Source organism: Anopheles coluzzii, chromosome 2 (assembly GCF_943734685.1).
Source record: "Anopheles coluzzii chromosome 2, AcolN3, whole genome shotgun sequence".
NCBI lineage: Eukaryota > Metazoa > Arthropoda > Insecta > Diptera > Culicidae > Anopheles > Anopheles coluzzii.
In genome coordinates this window covers 111,527,079-111,546,109 of record NC_064670.1, presented here as the reverse complement: position 1 = coordinate 111,546,109, position 19,031 = coordinate 111,527,079, and the positions used below count along the sequence as shown (strand labels likewise).

General features: G+C 43.9%; 1 protein-coding gene across 3 annotated transcripts in view; it reads left to right on the top strand.

Moving 5' to 3' along the window:
• Positions 1–19,031, top strand: part of LOC120948121 (gamma-1-syntrophin) — a 55,536-nt gene that overhangs the window by 12,685 nt on the left and 23,820 nt on the right. The window lies entirely within an intron of this gene.

The following is a 19,031-nucleotide window of genomic DNA, read 5'->3' as shown; positions in this document are numbered from 1 at the left end:
TGTGCCAAACGCCCCCATACAGCCAAACTGACCGGTGCGTTTTTGCGCGTGCTCTTAAATTATGCACATTGAAGGGAGGGTGTTACTGTTATCACCGATGTAAGGGACGAAAGCTTGCGGTGTCAAAAATGGGCACGAGGCGAGAGCATGATACCACCATCTTCTGCCTGCTTCAACGTTGGAAGCGTGGAAGAGTTTGGAAGTAGCTCATAAATCGTGGATAAATTATTTTTTTTTTTGCGTCTCCGTCATCGGTGGGCGCGCACAGGTTTCTGCAGGTCTCCGTAGCTTGCTAACCGGAGCAAAATTTATGGATTTCATAAAAAAAGCGCAACCACACTAGGGCACGATGGAACATATATACCCTCTGAGCGTGTTTGGTGAACGGTGGCCTCATTCTGTAGATTCTTTTTTTTTTGCCGCTCAAGCTTTACCCGCGAACTTATGACCTTGGCATCAATCATTCCCCAATTGTAACGACATTACTTTTCATTTGAAGTTGAGTGGTTGGGGCTTTTTTGTTCGTCTGTAGCAGCAAACGGAATGTTCGCTGCTCACGACGCGCAGCAAAACGTTATTATCAATAAAACATTTCGATTTAATTCTATTAGATTGCTGGCTATGAGTTATCGGCGTTTTATGAGGATAGCTGAGTCATAGAGCGAGTTGACATACTTAGGAGAATTCTTACAGGAAATTCGATGTTGATTGCATTGTAGAAAACAAACTATTCCGTTGTTCGTTTATGGTATCGAAAGCTTTATTGCAGTGCGTTAAACTGTTGTACTAGTTGACTACGTTGACTTCTTTATGGTCTTTTGATTTTATTGCTGTAAACTCTTATTTATAGGAGGTATCCAATTTGTTTGAAACAGGTATCATCCAATTGATTGAAACCAACATGTTTTTATTGGCATGATTTCGTTTCATCGACAACATTTTACAGGCATTTCTTACCGAAAATAAGGTACTGCCCTGGTGGATAAGGGTTTTGAGCTTTCACAAGCGGATTGTAAACAACAATGGCCATTATTCTACCAATAATCTCTTAAGAGGTTAATGAACAGAAAATCGATGTAGGGTAAAAGAGTTAAAAGAGCAAAAAGGTTTAGCAATTCATAATCCGTTAGATTTTCAGTATAATCAACAAATATTTGGCATTAGGTCCTAGATTTAATTATTTAAAGAACCTTCAAATGTCCAATATTCATGCTTTAATATCTACTCTTACAAATCAATCAATATTTCTGAACAAAGATTTGACTGGATCTGTAAATTAAGAACAACTATAAACGAAAATTGGAAATCTTTCTCTAGAAAGGAGCAAATAAGAGAAAATACTAATCAAATTCCTACAGATTGCATTGAGTAGGACCATTGCAATTTTACAACTTCAGTGCATCAAGCACAATATCTATCCCCTAACGCATTGCATTGCGCGCCTCCCACTAGCAAGCTTTAGGCATTATATTTCCTTCATTAAAATTCCCCTTCTGAAGTAATCCCAGACTCATCTCCAATTATCGTGCCACAAGAACTGTTTCCCCTCCCAAAGCCTTCTACCCAACTCGGGCGACATTAACCTCCAACTTCTCCGACGTGTTTGTATGTGCGTGGGTAGGTATATTACACGTACGACTTAAAATTCCTTACCCCTAAACCCAACGATGGGGGATGCCAAATGCACCAACCGATGGAACCTGCTGCCGCGCCACACCTGAATCGCTCAAATTGCAACAAAAACCTTCCCATTTCCCGTGCGACTAATGGAGCTGGGCGAGAGGGAACCTACGCGAAGAACAACCACCTTGCCAGCTGCACCAATTCAATTCAAAACGAAAGACACCACGACACGGTCACGACAAAAAAGAAGGCAAGAAACCAACAACCCCGGCGTTGCAAATTACTTTCGAAAGAGACCGGATCAGGGAGGGCGGGTGGGCAAGCCAGTATCCGTGGGTGGCATCCAACTGCATCCCAAATGCATTTCAATTACGCACACACACACCCTTCTGTCCGAGCACCATGGTAGTGATAATTCAATTCATTACCGAGAACGCTCGACAAACGGACGAACGAGCGACAGACAACAATGACAAATGCCAGACAAGAATGGAATATAAATAAGTCTTCCACCCTCAGGCCCGCATTTCCCCCAAACCACACACACACGCACACACTCCCGCACAAGATGGTCTGTATTAATAATGGAGTTTGCGATGTGGGAGGTTAGTTCAGCGGTAGAAAAGGATGAGTTATGTCGTGTGTTTGGTTTGGCATAGACCGCAGCACGCGGTACAGGTGGTACAGGGAAGGTACTCCACACACACACACACGTGAAGTTCTTTGCCGGATGTTGGCTTGGCGTTTGTCTTTTTTGGCGTTGTCCAGCCATACCCAAACATGTGTCCAACGAAACCCCATCACACGTAACCCAATCGATTGCGCACACTCTCACTCTGCCTTATGTTCTGCGATAACAAATATTGAAATACAATCAAATCCCACGCGCAGGTTGTTGCTTTGGAAGGTCGAACAACACCGATCGAATGCTGACCATTCTGTCGGACGGTGGTCAGATTTGCTGCTGAATTCCTCTCGCACTGTGGCACAATCGAACCCTACCCGGGTGTGTGTGATGTGCGTGCAACAGCTGAGAAAAGGTGATGAGGATGATGATGATGGTTTGAACAGCTTTGCTCGAACCTTTCGCAAACCCGACCTGCTGCCCCCATCCAACCGGCACATATTTGCTTTGAGATGGGTTACACTCGACGAATGTAAGATTTTTCGACACACAAGTTTACCCACTTCATCCCTTTTTTCCCACTTTCGAAAAGCGTTTGCTCACTTCACTTCAGCATGCAATCGAAAGCAAGCAGTGCCCCCGAACGCGCGCGCGTGTTCGCTGTCAAAGGGCTCATATTTCGGCGGACTTTATGGGTGGATGCTTTTGAGGGAGCGAAAAGATGGGTTTAAATTCGATACGACCAGCTCGTTCGCTATCGGGGTTTCACAATCATCAGCTTTGCCCTACCGTAGCCCATTTTAATTAAGCGACAAGTCGGTGGCTGCGATAAGACCCTCGCCCCTATCGATAAAGTTCCCCTGTTTATGTCGTATTGACTTTTCGGGCTGTTCTCCTCTGTACGGTGAGTTTGTTTTGATTCCCCCCCCCCCCCCTCTTTTTTCTTACTCGTTGAGAGCCCCACCCGGTTTAAAGGCGTGAAACTATGCGCCTTTGCATGATTTGCTGGTGGCATTTTCATTTGCACAAGCGCTTTGCATCATTTGACTAAACAAATCAAGATGGGCAAGATGTTTGCTCTCGGCCGGTGGTTTCTCAACAATGTGGTAGAGTTAGGGAACAGTAGAGTTGGGATGGACTAAGTTTGTTTTTTTTTATGAAAGTTCTTAAAAGGTTATTTGAATCTACTAAACTCATGAATCTTTATAGTTTTTAATCAAAACTATTTTCTATTCACTAAACACAATATTTTTCTATAAAAATATTATACCTTCAAACTTAATTAAAGCTATGATCCATCTTATTGAATCTATTATCTATTATTTCAATAATTTATTATTTAATAATGTATTATAAAATCTCTCTTTAATCACGTATTCAACTTATTCTCTTGCAAAATTGTTTGCGGAACAACAAATGCTTATTAATTAATGTAAATCTCATTTCTCGAATCACTCAAATTTATTCAATTTGTCCATCACACAATCCACTGTGTCTATCAACCAACCTTGCAAGATGCATTGTTAGCCTTCAGTGAGCCGTGGCAGTTGACACGCTTAGCTCAAACAACGCTCAATGCGCTCAGAGGCCTCGCTAGCAACACCTGAGACAGAGGGATCTATTGGAGAGAAAACAATCTTATTTAAAAGGGTGACAACAAAACGGAACGCACACAACACACACACACCTCATCCGGGCTGCATGTTTGCTCACGATATTAGCAAGAAATATCGAATGATGATGCAACACGAGCGCACAAACAAGTGTATCCCACATGCAGCACCGGACGCTGGAAATTCCTCCGCAACGAATGACGAACGCATGACGATACCGTTTTTTTTTTTTTGCTTGCAACCTGCTTTTTGCAAAAAGCTTCCGATCAGATTTAATCGCTAAACGAGGCGCTCCCTCCATGGTATGGCGTCAGCAGAATACTGCGAATTCCAAACCGATTCCGAGCCGCGTCTGTGCCGTTTTCCCCATTGATGCGTGTTCAGGCTGAAAGCTCGCGAGCTGATAAAATTATCGCAGTTGCCTTCTCCACACACAGACCGATGCTCAATTTCGTCCAATTACCAATACCGGTCACGCGCCTGTGCTTTAGTCAAGTGGCCGGCGAGTGAGATGTTCGCGTTTGTTTCGTTTCGTTTTTCCCCTTGGATTCTGTGTGTGTGTGTCTGTATGTGTGTGTGTATCTGTTGCCATTCCGGTAAGTGATGCTTTTTTTTTGGAAGGTTATACACGGCCATGCGAAATTTAATGCTGCCGCAAATCGGGAGCTTTTCAGGATGAAACTAAATCTGATAAACATCGACCAACGTCGTGTTACGTGTGAGAATTTCAACGGAGCGATTTATTCAAGGCTGAATTTGGCTGGAGTATTGTTTGGAGGGAGGGGGGTGAAAATTCGAGGTTTTTCTGCGCGGGCGAATAGCGTGTATTGCATTAATCTTTTAAAGGTCCAAAATGTATACGACGCAAGGGAGATGAAACATTTAACTCAATGAAAGAGCAGTTCATGTTAAGACCCTATTTACATCATTCTAGGCCCTCGCGGATCGATGTTCGATATTGTTATGGTAATGTTGTGCCAAACATTTGTATGTACTGTTGGTCTTGAACAGAGCATAGGAATCAAACTGAACATCTGACAGGTTTTCATTTTCACAGTTTCGTATTCCCTTTTTGAGTACAAAACTGTGTTTGAAGTTGCGGGTTTCTTTTTTTATATCCTAGAAGAACTTATGCCTAACAAACGAATGTGTGATGTCGTTGGGAAGCTTTTCCAAACGAATAATTCAGAAGCTAATTACGCTGTCATTAGATCCCTAATCCAAATAATGCAAATAATCCTTACAGTTGTTGTCGAAACAACAACTAAAAGAAAGTAAAAAAACGATTCGTTACAGAAATAATTTACCTAAATATTAGATGACAGATAGTTAAGGGGTCCTTAGCTGTGAGCTTTTTTCCATAATATTCGGTAAAAATTTTGTAAATGTTGCTCCAACAAATGGAATTTAATTTGAGTTCTGCAGTTTACCGCTTGATTAATACTGTTTGAAACTCAATAATACTTTTAATTGAAGTCAATTACAGGAAGATATCATAGACTATTTTTGTTTATATTTAGAGTTGTATTTTTGTCCCATCTTTAACCAAAACTGAGTCCTCCGTCATCACAACAACACATTTTGTTCTACTTCAAGGTTATTTATTTACGAGGAGCTAGTTATTCCTCAGTTCCATCACCACAGAAGTATTTGCACTCTTCCTTCCAGATCGTCTTAAGTTCATCATGCACAAAAAAAGGAATTCTCCGTCCCAGACACATTAAAACCTCGTTCAGCACCTAAGCAATAAAACCGTTTTCAAAATCACTTGCCACGATGAAGACAACACATGACACCAGTCGACTCGCAATCGCAAAGATTGTTTGCTAATCCGCAGCTACTAAAAAACAAACCCAATATAGCGCCCCCACATGGGAGTTGGCGTGTCGGTGTTGCTGTCAATTCGATAAACTTCATACCGCAGTCCGATCGATGCAGTCTACTGTTTTTCATGCCCTGGCGCTTGAGAAAGCCGGTTCATGAACCCTTTTTTGTCTGCGTGTGTCGCCTTGGGCCTCTTCTTGAGGGGCCAGTGTCCTCGCACGGTCACAAACACACAAGAAAAAATGAGCCGCTGCGTATTTGCTCTCCATCTAATAATACCCTTTTGCCGGGGAATTCCTCCGTGGGATGGTGGTTGCCATTTTCTCTTCTCAGTACGTGACCAATCGATTTAAGTTGGTTTGGGGAAAACCTTCCAAGAACACAAGAGATCGTTTTCTTTGCTCGGAGGGCATTAGAAAAGTAATGGCACCAACCGAAAACTACATTCCTCTTCCGTCTGCTCGCTTTCTGTCTTCTCTATTTCCCTGAGGGCATAGTACACATGGCAGGGACGTGTTTGCGTTTGTACGTACGCGACAACGCAAACGTTGAGCTAGGAGCAAGAGCAAGATACCACCATTTTTTCCTATATTTGGAGCACATTTGTTTACCACCTGCTGTTGCTGCTACTGCTGGTGTTGTTCCCCATCGTGTAGACTTCGTCGTGGACACCTCTCGGTTCATGAATTTAAACCAACGCAAAACGTCATTCCAGAGTGGAGGTCGTCGGAGCTTTCGGACGATTTAGACGTGTCGTAGAACGTTTGCACCTGCCCACTACTTGAAGCAAGCTGAAATAATGTACACCGCCGTAGCACGTAGATCTTCGTCGTCCCACACGCGCGACCAAATGGGGCTAGTTGTGAAGCGCTGCGAGAGATAAAAAACCGCCCGTACAAGCAAGATAAACACAACGGCAACGAAAATTCGTGGCCGTGCTTAGTACCAAAATGGGTGAGCTTACATAATTTAACGCGGCCTCCGAACGGCGACTGAGCGCAGATCCTGCGTCGTCCTGTTGGTCGTTCACACTGACACTCCACTCCAGACGGCAAGACGGCAAGATCAGATAAACTCCTGTCTCTCTTGTGGCGTGAGTCTAGTGGTAGTGAGTAGTGGTAAGGTGAAGGATGTTTGGGGCTGCGGCATGGGGAGAGTAGAGTGCGTGTAACCACCGGACCACTAATTTATGGCCATGTCCATAACGAGTTGTGAGAGTGGTTACGGTGAGTGATTTATGTGTGGTATGACTTGAAGCGGACCTACCAAGCAGCACCTGTTCTCTGCAACGGCTTAGGAATGTTTGCCGTGGATTACAAATCGATTCTTCACTTGTGGGATATACTACTGAATAGAAGAAAAACTATAATGATTCATACACCGAGGCCCTGTTTGTGTCTTAAACAACGTGCAGACAAATCCGCCTCGCTTGGGACATCATACACATCATGATGATGACCTGCTCCGTAAGCCTAAGACCGGTTTCCAGAGTGCAATAGCAGCATCATAAATTCATTGAAGTACACGGATACAAGACTCGTCCAGGGCACAACAATAGCAACACGATTGTATCACTCGCATTCACCTTGGCGTACCTGTTATGGATTGGTTCTGCTCCCCAAATTAGGTCACGATACATAAACTTCCCGGGACGGCTTCCCAAGGCACAGCAGCACAGCGTAATTAAGTGCTAATTTTCGCTTTGCCCGCAACCCCAAAACCTCAACATCGACGCTCTGCTATTCCGGGAGAGCGGAAAATTCGACAAAGGCATGTTCCTCCGCTTCAAGAACGTCAATGAAGGAAGGATCTTCCGAGAACCTTTAATAGAGACATTTAAATCAGGTCAGAACACGAGCCGAAGTTAGAGCAGTGTGTTGTTAGCAAAATTTATCAACCCACTCATCCGGTCGGGCTCACCAATTCCAGGATTCCCACTCTCCCGCCTCTTGGTGTTCTTTCCAGCGAAAAACAGTTGCGTGTGAATATTTTATGACACCTTAAATTGTGTTATCCTTTTCCTCGTTACTGTGTTACCGCATTGCTCCATCATCCCACTACACCTTCCGTGAGATGCCGGAAACAAGCCCAAAACTTCCGCGGAAACAAGCAAAGGTGGAAAGATTTTCGCCACACCAACCAACTCACAAGCGTGCAGTTGGGGAGGCAGACAGGTTGGCTGGCGTAGGCAAACTTTTCCCAATTATGCACAAACTTGTACAACACACAGACAAACACTGACACATACTTTCTTGTTTCGTCGCTGTCGGTTGATCCTTGAAGTATTCGACTTGTAGTGTGTGTATGTTTGTAATCTTCCTTGTATTGGTTTGGTGGGCTGCCGAATGGCGCGCATCGAAAATGATTAAAAAGGTTATTAAAAATTTAAACCAACTTACCTACCCAGGAACAAACCGTTCGCGGTTTCTACGACTGGTTCTCTGTCTGAGCTGGTTGGGATTTTAGGCTGAGGGACCTCCTCTTTTAACATACACTTTTTTGTCGTGTTGAGGGAAAATGGATTTCAATGTTTGGTCTAAAAGAGTTGCTTTGTAATAAAATTACTTAAGGTTTGCTGAGGGATCTAAGGAGGATTAACGTACGGATTGTGTTAAACTCAAGGATCGTTTTTAACCTGCAATACTTAAAAATGCTTACATCTTCTGTATTTGGCACTATATTGAGGATTTAAACAATTTAATAGATTTGAAATTGATATTGCAAGTAAATGAGGCATTTTTCACTTTTATAATAGGTGATTAAACTATGTTTGAAACATAGGAACATGGAAAGACATGAAACAACATAAAATAAATAGCAGGATCTAACAAGGATTTAAATTAATATGTTTTTCCTTTTTCTCTACCGTACTATTTTCCAATTCCAATATATGTTGTCAACCCTTACGGTAGACACTTTCATTCATGGTTTTTACTGTTTTCACGCCGAGAAATGAGAGACATAAGAGGCTACATGATTTTTCTATTTTTGATTTCCCGACCTCAAAAACTCCCATATTGTAAGGTCTACCAGTCAGTCGTGTACATGTTATAGGTCATCTGTTTTGTTCGTTCTGTGAAAAACACCGGAAATCGATGGGCAACGAGCCAAAAAAAAAACACTAGCAGACTAGCGCCACCGGATAGAGGCGCACAGAAACACAAACCCCGCTATTCAGGTGCACAACAAGCGATCCGTTAAATTATTATGTTCGTCCTTGGGGAGCAAAAAGCAATTGATTTTTCCCTTGGCTTCGCTGTTAGTTTTTTTTTTTCGCCCGAAAATACCCATCTGCTGATACCCAACTGTTGCAGGCCTCTTGCTCTCGCGTGGAGAGGAGAAGCAAACGGACCCCACAAAATTCCGCGCGTAGCAACATCGCGCAGAAAAGTGTTTCGCAATTGGCAATATCCTTTCACCTTGATTAATCACATTCGGTAGGGTCTGTGCTTTGCGTACGCTTTTGCGTGAGCTTTTCTGCTCGATTTCAATCCCCATCCAAAGGTTGTAGATCCGGTCCCCGGAAGTGAACTCATTATTGTGCGCAACGAAGTTCCAGGCTGCCGTGTTCCACCTGATTGCCTTTCGTACGGGGAAATATTAAACACAAAAAAGGGAGGTAAAGTTATAATTCAATCCTGCAAAAGCACCTTCCGAAAAGGAAAATGGCCGCCTGTGGCCAGTAGGTCGTCCAATCTGGGATCTGCCATTTTCAAAGAAAGACTTTCCGACAGTCGCAAGAGAATGTAATTCATTTCCATGAACTTTCTATGGTTCAATTCTAGGGCCATTTCAGCGCATGCTGAACATAAGCGAATTAGTTTTATCTTCCCCCATTACAAAACTAGCGTACGTTTTCGTTTTGTCCTGAGCTTCGAAAAAAAAAATCCCTCAATTCTAGCAGTGCATCTTCTTGACAAAAGGGATGAAAAGGGAATTTAAATGATTTGAAATAACGCTCCGATGCAAATAGCGATTGTGCGATTGCTTCGTTCACTCGGTGAATACACCTTCGCCGACGTGCTGGTCCGACAGCTTGATAAGAAAAAAAACACCACCTGTCCATTTCTGCACGTCCACAAGGATCAAATCAAACCACTAGCCCGAACCAAATGACAACTGGAAGAAGCGAGCGAGTGAACGAGCGAGCTTTTCTTTTCCAACCCCCTTGCAAGAAGCCGTGTCCTCCGTGTTTCTTACCACATTTGTCGACCAGCCGAGCAGATGATTCAATCAAGTCACGACATCGTCATTCGACATTCTATTCACCGTGCGCTCTGGAGCCGTCCGGTGTTGATGCTCTCGCTGGCACACCTGTCTACTACCTGGGTAGTAGTGGTAGGTGTCAAATGGAATCGAGTTAATTGGTTAGAAAAATACGCCACCCGGCTCATTTTCTAGGAACTCCCAAGACACGGTGGTGGTGGTGTGAACACGGTGCAAGCAAATTTAGCTCAACTTGAAGAGGATTACATCTGCTCATTTTAATTTGATTAGAGTGTCAGCTTGAGATAACCTTCCAGCTGGTTTTGGTTAATAAAACCGATTGAGTGTTAATTATTTGAATGAATAATAAACATGATAAGTTTCGTAGTTGTGATAAGGACGAGATTGAAGGGATTTTTTGTGTTCTTTCTTGTACAGTGATTAGTGTGAATCGTGAATATCCCTAAGATTTTAAACATGTTTGCAAGTACCATTTTTCAATGGAGCTGCCTAAAATGTGTGATTCTAGAAACGATGTTTTCATGTATATTTCTTCAAAGAAATATAATACAAGCTGCAAGGCAAATGCCTCCGGCAACGAAACATTAATATCCCAACGGGCATTTGCATCGCAAAATAAGCTTCAACCTTAATATTCCGTTTGCTCCTATCTCGCTTGAAGCAATTTTTTCTAAATTTAATTTCACCCTCATTGATTAAAACCCATGTTTGCTTGCCTGATTTGATGCTATTCATAATTAAAAACATATCAGCATAAATGCCTTTTGGGCCCCTCGGCTACGATTGCTTTCAAAGCTTCACAAAGCTCACCCCATGGTTCTACTTAAGGCGAACAATTTCGTAAGCCAAAGTGTACCGGCAAAACTTTGCCTCTCCACTGCCTAATCTAACCAACACAAATTCTGCCTAATGTTTTGCGTAAAGTGCACCACCACCATCACCACCGACAGCTTCTCGCGTTGGTGATTATGTTACAAAACTCTACCGCTGATGAGCGCCTTCCCCCGCAGATCCGGCCGGAACGACCTACACGAATGACTTTTAGTTGTGTATGTCGAGACTATTTTATGATTATTACGACCCCTCAAGCCACCGGCGCCAGTCGCATTGCGTATCATTCCGGCGGCCTTTGATATCAGCTCCCACTCGTCAGCGGTTCCGCTAAGTGATAATCCTAAACTTGAACTTCATCATCCTACTTTCCAACTGTCAAAAAGTTTTCCCGTGTACTCTCTGTTCCTGCTTGCCATTTCGAGACGGAGATGCCGCCGTTTGCTGAGATCAACTTTGCCCCTTCCCCCTATTCCAGCTCCTTCCAGAGAAGAGGAAACAACTGTAGAACGCAATGGGGAATACAACTTTCAAGAACTGTTTTCAGATAACATACGCACAGCTGAAATCTTTTGACAGTTGCAGCTTATCGTTCCGAAGGCAAAATGAATAGGTGAGCCAAGTTTTCTTCGGAAATAAATCTTCAGAAATTCCCGTTCCAGTTAGATCGTCCTCCTTTTGAAGCCGTTGAAGTGAATCGACTGATTTTAATGCATCACACAAAAATAGTCTTGCCTGTTGCGAACCGTCCCAAATATTGACTTCCCAAAAATTGCTTAATGTGCTCTCTACCTTTTACCATAGCGCTCTGACACTTATCTTGATCCTTGCTTTGATCTCTTCATTATGTTCATTTGCTGTTTCAAGTGAATCGAACGGCCAAACACTCCTTGCTCGAATGCTCCAACGGTGCTCGATCAACCGTTGGGCCGATCAACAACTGAAGCAACTTCGCAGCCAATTTACTTAATGTCGGCATAACACACTCCCCGTTTGCTGACCTTTCCTAACAACTTGCTTGCTCGCTTACTGGTTGGGATTGTTCTTTTCTGCTTTTCGGTATCGTAACTTCATTGTTACAGTCCACCCTGTCGTTCTGCTGTCCAAATCCCCCCGCATCAATAAGGCCCAGCATTAGCAAAAAGTCGGACCATGCTTTCGGGAGGGGTTTTTTTTCCAAATGATTCACCCAAGTGCCGTAAACTCGATAACGAACTTTCCTCTCACGGCAAATTTCGAGACGGGAAGTCTTTGATCGAATTTTTGACACCGAAAACCAATCCCACTCCCACAGGGGAGAAACAACGGAAAAATGCTGCGGTAAAAGCAAACACTCCTTGTTCTGTTCTCCGGTTGTTGTGGGCGTTTGTTTTCTCTCATTAGGGCAAACTTCACCCGAGCTGTAGGGGATAGGATGGGGGTGTTGGAGAATGGGATGCAATGGTTGGAAAATTGTTTAATTTGACTTTCACCAGACTGTCTGGGGGAGAACCAGCCATCGGACAGAAGGAAAGATGTAACAAAGACAAAGGGAAACAACCTTTTGCATCCTCCGTAAAGCCGGCTGTGCTCCATCCAGCGTAAACAGTCACAGGGCACGGCAGACGCCTACGGGAAATGGGACGAGATTTTGCCAAACCAACCAACATTACCAAGACATTGATGACAGTGAGAAGAGACAGAGAGGAAAACAGAATTTGGAAAGGAAAAATGTGCAAACTGTACAAGACAAGTTATTTGGGAATTAATACTAAGAAAGATACGAAAGATTTTGTTCATTCAATTGTTTCAAAACGCTTGCTTGGTTTTGTTTGGTTATTGGAGCATTGCAATATTTCTGTTTAGTTCAAAAATGCATCTTTTATTTTCATAAAATTATGTTTTTGTCCTTGATTGCGTTTTCATAGTGTTAAAGTAGTTCCCTGTTCAGGTTTTATATGTTTATGTTTTATTTGTATGTGTCAGATATATTTATTTGTTAGTTTTAATTATATTATTTATTGGGTATATTGCTTTTCTTTATCTTTCTATTCCTATTTCAACCACTTTTTTTCCTTTTTCATTCATTCTTATCTGTACTTGTTATGATTATTTTGCTTACAACATTTATCTAAAAATTAACTGCCTGCAAATGATATTATGATATTCTTCTTTTTAGAGTTCTTTTACACTGCAGTTCACATTATATAAAGAACATAACAGAACGCTTAACAACGCTGAAAGAACATAACATTCTACTAAAAAAAATCCAACCAAACACAGCACAACAGAGAAGGTATGGAGTCTAAATGGCCAAAACGAACCAAACAACAACAAAAAAAAACGTTGCTGACGAGCTGGGCGCCATTAGTAATAAGTCGTCATTGTCATAGCCGGCTGGAAGCATCGAAACGGCCGCCTTCCTCGAAAAATGGCACCCCGGGCATTACAATTCGCGAGCTGTCAGCTGCAAAACTTTGCCTTTCGCTTTGGATTTGGCATTGTGGCGCAAATCCAAAAATGAAATATGTCAACTCGGTGCCCAAGCTCAACGGGCCAAATCTTCCTGCCCGGTAAGCCCGCTGTTGTTGATCTTTCTAATTATGTTCCCGGTGGGGAGGGACAGGCAAAGGGAGAGAGAGAAAAGAAGAAAAAAGTCACCCAAACATAATTCAAGTTTGATAATGATGTATGAAGCGTGTTTGCATGCGCCACAGGGGTAGTAGCTTGTGGGAAGGTAAAGCTTCCAACGACCTCGGTTTCCGGCGCCTCCGTCTAATGCGATTAGATAACACGCACACACACAAAAAAAGACACAAGCCTCCTCCACACCTCGCACACATGGGACGGTACAGTATGTGACAACATAAAACACCGCCACACGGAAAACCTTGCCTTGGTTACGATTGTGCCTTAATGCTTATCCTAAATGGCTTGTTTATGTGTCTCCAAATTGGAATGGTGTGTGTGTTTGTGTGTTTGTGGCTATCTTATATTCAATTTATTTTGTCTCTCTAAGACCTCACAACTAACGAGCCTTTCTACGATTTGCATATTTGAAAATCCGTCTTCTGGCACGGCTAAGGGAACCGCCGCACAGGCAGGAGATAGAGCGAGCGAGTGCGCATTAACAGCTCATCTAAGGGCTTTGGATGGCGCGAGCGCGCGCGCGCGTGCTTGTGGACGCCCGCCCGCACTGATATGAAGTGACGAGATCCGATAAACGAGATAAGCCTTCCCTTTCCCTTTTCTTTCGGATGGGTGGGTGGACGCACCGGGAGGCAGAGTGCAGTCGGTCACGTAATTCATGCGCGCCCAGATTATCCACCGGCAGGACAGCGAGACAGGTCGTTGAAATATACCCAGCTTTTCGGATCTGCGCCACGGCTTTGTGTGTGCGTGTGTGTGTGTGTTGTGCGGGGACCAAAAAAGGGAACATTGAAAGTAATCCCACCCTTATTGGCCAGGTCTCGCTGCTGAAATATGATCACGCACCGTCCATCCATCCGTCCGTCCGCCCGGGGTGCATCTTAATCCGCTCCGTTCGTAGCTCATTATTCATTCATCCTGTTAACTGCACTCACCGTGATGAGAGGAGGAGAAGGAAAGGTGCCCTCCCCCCTCCCCCCCTGCGCAGTGGAGGGATAAATGTCTCGGGAATTGATCGTTGGAAAAAAAGGCATCATTATTGGAGGGCAGCCTCATCGCTCAATCTGCAGCTGCATCAGATAGATCGGTGACTGTCTTGAGACGACGGCTCATATTTTGATGTTAATTTAATCCCATTTGCGTACTACAAAGCAGCATGGAGAAGGGGGAACGGACGGAGGACAGCTAGGACGGCTCTCAACGGGCCACACCGTCGTAAACCCACGCAGCATGTCGAACGCGCTCAACGCAAACGGCTCGCAGCATCCCAATCGGCAATCAATCATATTGCACTTTTATACATCATCCAATGCAATCCCTCTCTCCCTCTCTCTCTCTCCGTCTCGCTCTTTGCCGGGTACCCACAGGGGCTTTGGACGACGAGATGGAATTCATTCTTCCGGTTGTTGGCGCGTTGTTCAACACCCACCACACGAGGTACAGATGCAACATGCAAACCGCAACGAATCGATAATTCCCCTCGAGATGGATTGCATACGCGTGTGTGCTCCATTTTCATGCCACTATTTACATGTATGTATGCCGTATTATTACATTGTAGCGCGTCTGTCCACTCCACCCTCAGATCAGCGATGCAAAAGCTGATGTGTAATGGGTGTGTGCGTGTGAGTGAGTGTCTGGCTGCTGGAGGGAATTAAAACCGGTAGCCAACGCTGCTTCTTTGCGGGAAGCAAGAGACTCCCCTTTTTCTTTTAAGTGCCAAAGGAGGGTGAGATACTTCCCTCAAGAGTCTTCTTCAGCTTGACGGTTTCGAGTGCGAGTCGAGTCGGCAGTCGGCGCAAGAGTAAAATGGGCACACGAGTGTGCATTCAATTTGGTGGTAATTTACACCAAACATTACGCCCGACGACTTCGAATCATAAATATTAATGTGCTGTCGTGGGCATAAAATCGCGCTTTGCGGTAGGTAACGCGGTAAAATGAATTAATATTGTGAGACTTGTATTGTAAACACTGCTCAACCGCCCCGTTAACCGGCTCCCTGCACGTGCCCAATTCTCAATAATTAGCTTCAAACCATGCTGCCCAAAAGTTCAATATTAGAACAGCAATATTGGAATTGCTAAGCAGGCGTCGATAATTGTTTCCTCCCCCCCCCCCCCCCCCTCACAAACGACTAATGAACGCTTCGAGCTGGAAGAGAGCTCGACCCGGTGGCAGCTTTTCAATTTCCCATTTTACAATTTGATGCTTCCAATTGGTTGGGCTTTACCCGGAGCCTTCATTCGCACGCTTGCTGTCTCTGCCACTGACGTTCAATTCGTTTCATTCGCGGCTGAAGTTCCAATTTTGTGCTTTAATTGCAAAGAGCTTTAGAGGCTTTCTTCTTAATAGTGATGAAGCAATAAAAGGAAGGTTCTGCTTTAATGTGATCTATAAAGGTGAGTTATAGATGAGAGGCAGTAACACTACACACACTTTCCCCCCAGTGTGTTTGGTTAAAAAGCTCATCAAAAGTGCGTTTGATTGATTGGTTTGATGTTGCTCTGAGGTGGGTTACGCATTCCCGTCCTGTGGCCCCCCCCCTCCTAACGTCATCGAACCTGCCCGTAACGCTCCAGTTAGTGAAAAAGAGGCCTCCCGATTAATCACATTAATCATGTACACTTTCGGGTATCAATCAAAACCGTCCTTCTTCGCCGTACCCACTTGCCGAATGCCGAAGGATGAGGGTTTCGGGTCGGTCGGCCATGCCAACGGGTTTTTGGTGCGCGTCCTTTCCGTTTGCGTTTCTTCTTACGGTAGGTTATGTAAATGCTGCAGCTGGGATGAATGGGCTCGCATTCATGTGCGTGTCCCGGTTTCTTTGCTTTGCTAGCTGCTTTGCTTCCCTCCTTCCTCTGTGGTGGTGCATTCTTCCTCCCTTTACACGCAGGGACCATTCATTCATGCGCGTTTCGTGTTTCGGTTTTTATTTCCCACCGCTTCCCACTCCGAAAGTCTGAAGTGCCACTTTGAACGCCGTTTTTGTGATGAATTAAAGTAAGCACAACCTCCGCGGTATGGCATGGAGATGAACCGGAGCAGCACAAGATAACGAGGTGCAGTGCAGTGTAGCAAATGGAACACACAAAAAAACAGAAAGAAAATAAATACACTCGCAGGGCAGGAATGATGGTGTGTGATATACATTGGTGCGCTTTTGCTCGAATGTTATCGTCACCTTTTCTTTTTATCGCACCCGTAACACCCGTAGCACTTTCATTTCGTCAAGGTGATTGCAGGTAAGGGTGTAGAGCAGCAAATGTAGGAAAAGGGAAGCTTGTGTTGTTGTTTTTTTTTTGTGTTCTTCTGCTCCTCCTTTTCATACGATATGCAACATGAGCATGACCTATGATGATGATGGTGGTGGTGATGGTAATGTTTCGCTTCCGCGCCCCACATATGTTGTGCATTTGCTTAATGTCTAGGTGAGCCGACACCCGAGCGCAGAAGCGCAAAAGCTGCTGCATATCGTGCTGCTCACACGCATTGGATAGATCTGACGATGATTATTGCACCGCGTGCACCACGTGGACTGCCTGGCAGTAGCTGCACATTAAAAAAAAACCCCTTCTTGCTTGACGGGTCCGGCACTCAGTTTGCTGCTTGTTTTTCGCTTCTGCTTCGCTTCCGAACCTCGCTTTAATCGATCGCTCCTCACTTGATCGCTTTTGTGTTGCGGGCATATGTTAAGTACCGGGGCATTTCGTAGGGTTACTTCAAGCGAGTCCGTAGTGCTGAATGAGAAATGATTCCGTATATTATTTTTTTTCTTTTCCTTGCATTTGAGTTGGTTTATAGTTTGTCTAAAATGTAAATTGAAATTGTTCACCCCAAAAACGGATCGATGCGGAGCTCCTTCTGCTCGCAGCAAACGCGCGATGCATCGAGAAACGATTGGAAAAATAAGTGAAAGAAATTGAAATTGTGAGCGGTATATGTGTGCATTTGTGGAGCGGAGGGTTGTGGCTCTATTAGCATACAAATAGTGATGGTAATCATGAGCTCTGTGCATTGTGTTCACTATGTAAACTACTTTATAGTTTGATCGTACGCTGACACGAGTTAAAGAAATGGGCATGAGCTTTCCCGTTGGCAGGGTTTTCCGTTCCGCCTTTAGGGTCGTATACATGCATACACACAAAACATACAAACTCATTTGGTGGATAAAGCTAGAAATTGGTCCTCTTACTGTCTCCGGAGTTACACACTTATAATTAAAGTTTTAATGAACAAAAATACGCTTAAGTATTTTACGATGTTTCTTATTTGTAAGCTTAATACGCAGTAAACTGATGAGATTTTAACATACAGTGGTTTTCAATGGTTTAATGATAAACTCCCAAGAATTTTTGGATGCTTCTCACATTTTTTTTTTTTTGGCTCCAAATCTGGGAAACGCTCATTAAAGTGTGAGATGAACCCAAAAAATACGAGAAACAACCATAACACAATTGAAGCACCCTGTAAAAAGTAACAGACAAGAGTAACGTACCCTCCATGACTTGTTCAATATTAATTTAAAGACCATGTGTTTGATATTTTTTCACTTTCTGTTGCATAATGCTTTTATGTTAATGTTGAATGAACGATTTTTGTTGAAAGAGCGAAATAAAACTCCATTAAAACACAACCAAGAAGAGTAGCATAACACTGAATGCAAAACTCGAACCCCGCACAAATCCCCAAATGAATCATAACCCAAATTGAACATCAATGCAAAGCAACAAGCAGCCAAATTCAACTATAAATCATTCCCTACTCTCCTAAAACTACCAATCGCCTTACGGCTTGGGAGACGACGACTGTCTGATTCATCTTTCGCACACCTTTTGCGGTAGCAAGCGCAAATGCGAAATGCCTGAATCAACTGCTGCTGCTACAAAGCCGTTGCTAGCCCGGCTCCAAACTCCAAAAGAAAACAACAGCTGTGTCCATCTGTTTGCACAATTTGTGTACAACCATTCAAAGCGATCGCGGACCGATTGATACACAATATATGCGGGTGATATGCTGCGCTTGTTTGTGTCTGGAAAGTGGGTTTTAAATGTAGGAAATCAACAACAACATTGTATCCTATCGGCTGTATGTGTAGCAGTCGCCATGCAAGAGCCCTGCAGCCCTGGTGCCGGTCCCGCTGAGGGAGAGGTCAAACGGATGTCGTCGACGTGTATTGTCATGTTGCTTCGATTGCTGCCCGATATGCTTGCCGTAGTTTTGCGTCCAGCATCGGCAGGGCAGACAGTACGCTCACACACGCTCCGTCTCACTCTCTTCGCGTTACAATTGTTTCCCACGATGGTCGCGTACATCGAATTAGTTATCTGCTTCGTCCGGTCTTTCAACGGAATATTATTGGGACACGGTTTTTTTGTCTTTTCGTTTCGTTTCGTTATCTCCCACTGTTACCGTTCTGCAGTGTAGCCGTGCACATCCATGTGCACATATTGCACTTCTTCCCATTTGATGTTGTAAATGTGAAGCAGCGCAGGGTGAAGAAAAGTAAAAACGATGACTTTACGGCGATAGAACGGAGAAAAGTAAACACTCACATGGGCGTTCTGTACACCGAAAGCGGCACAAACCCTGATCTACAGAGACGCAAAAGACAAAGTGGCAGCAACGGAGCGATGCATGGGAAAGCGTGACCCCTTCTG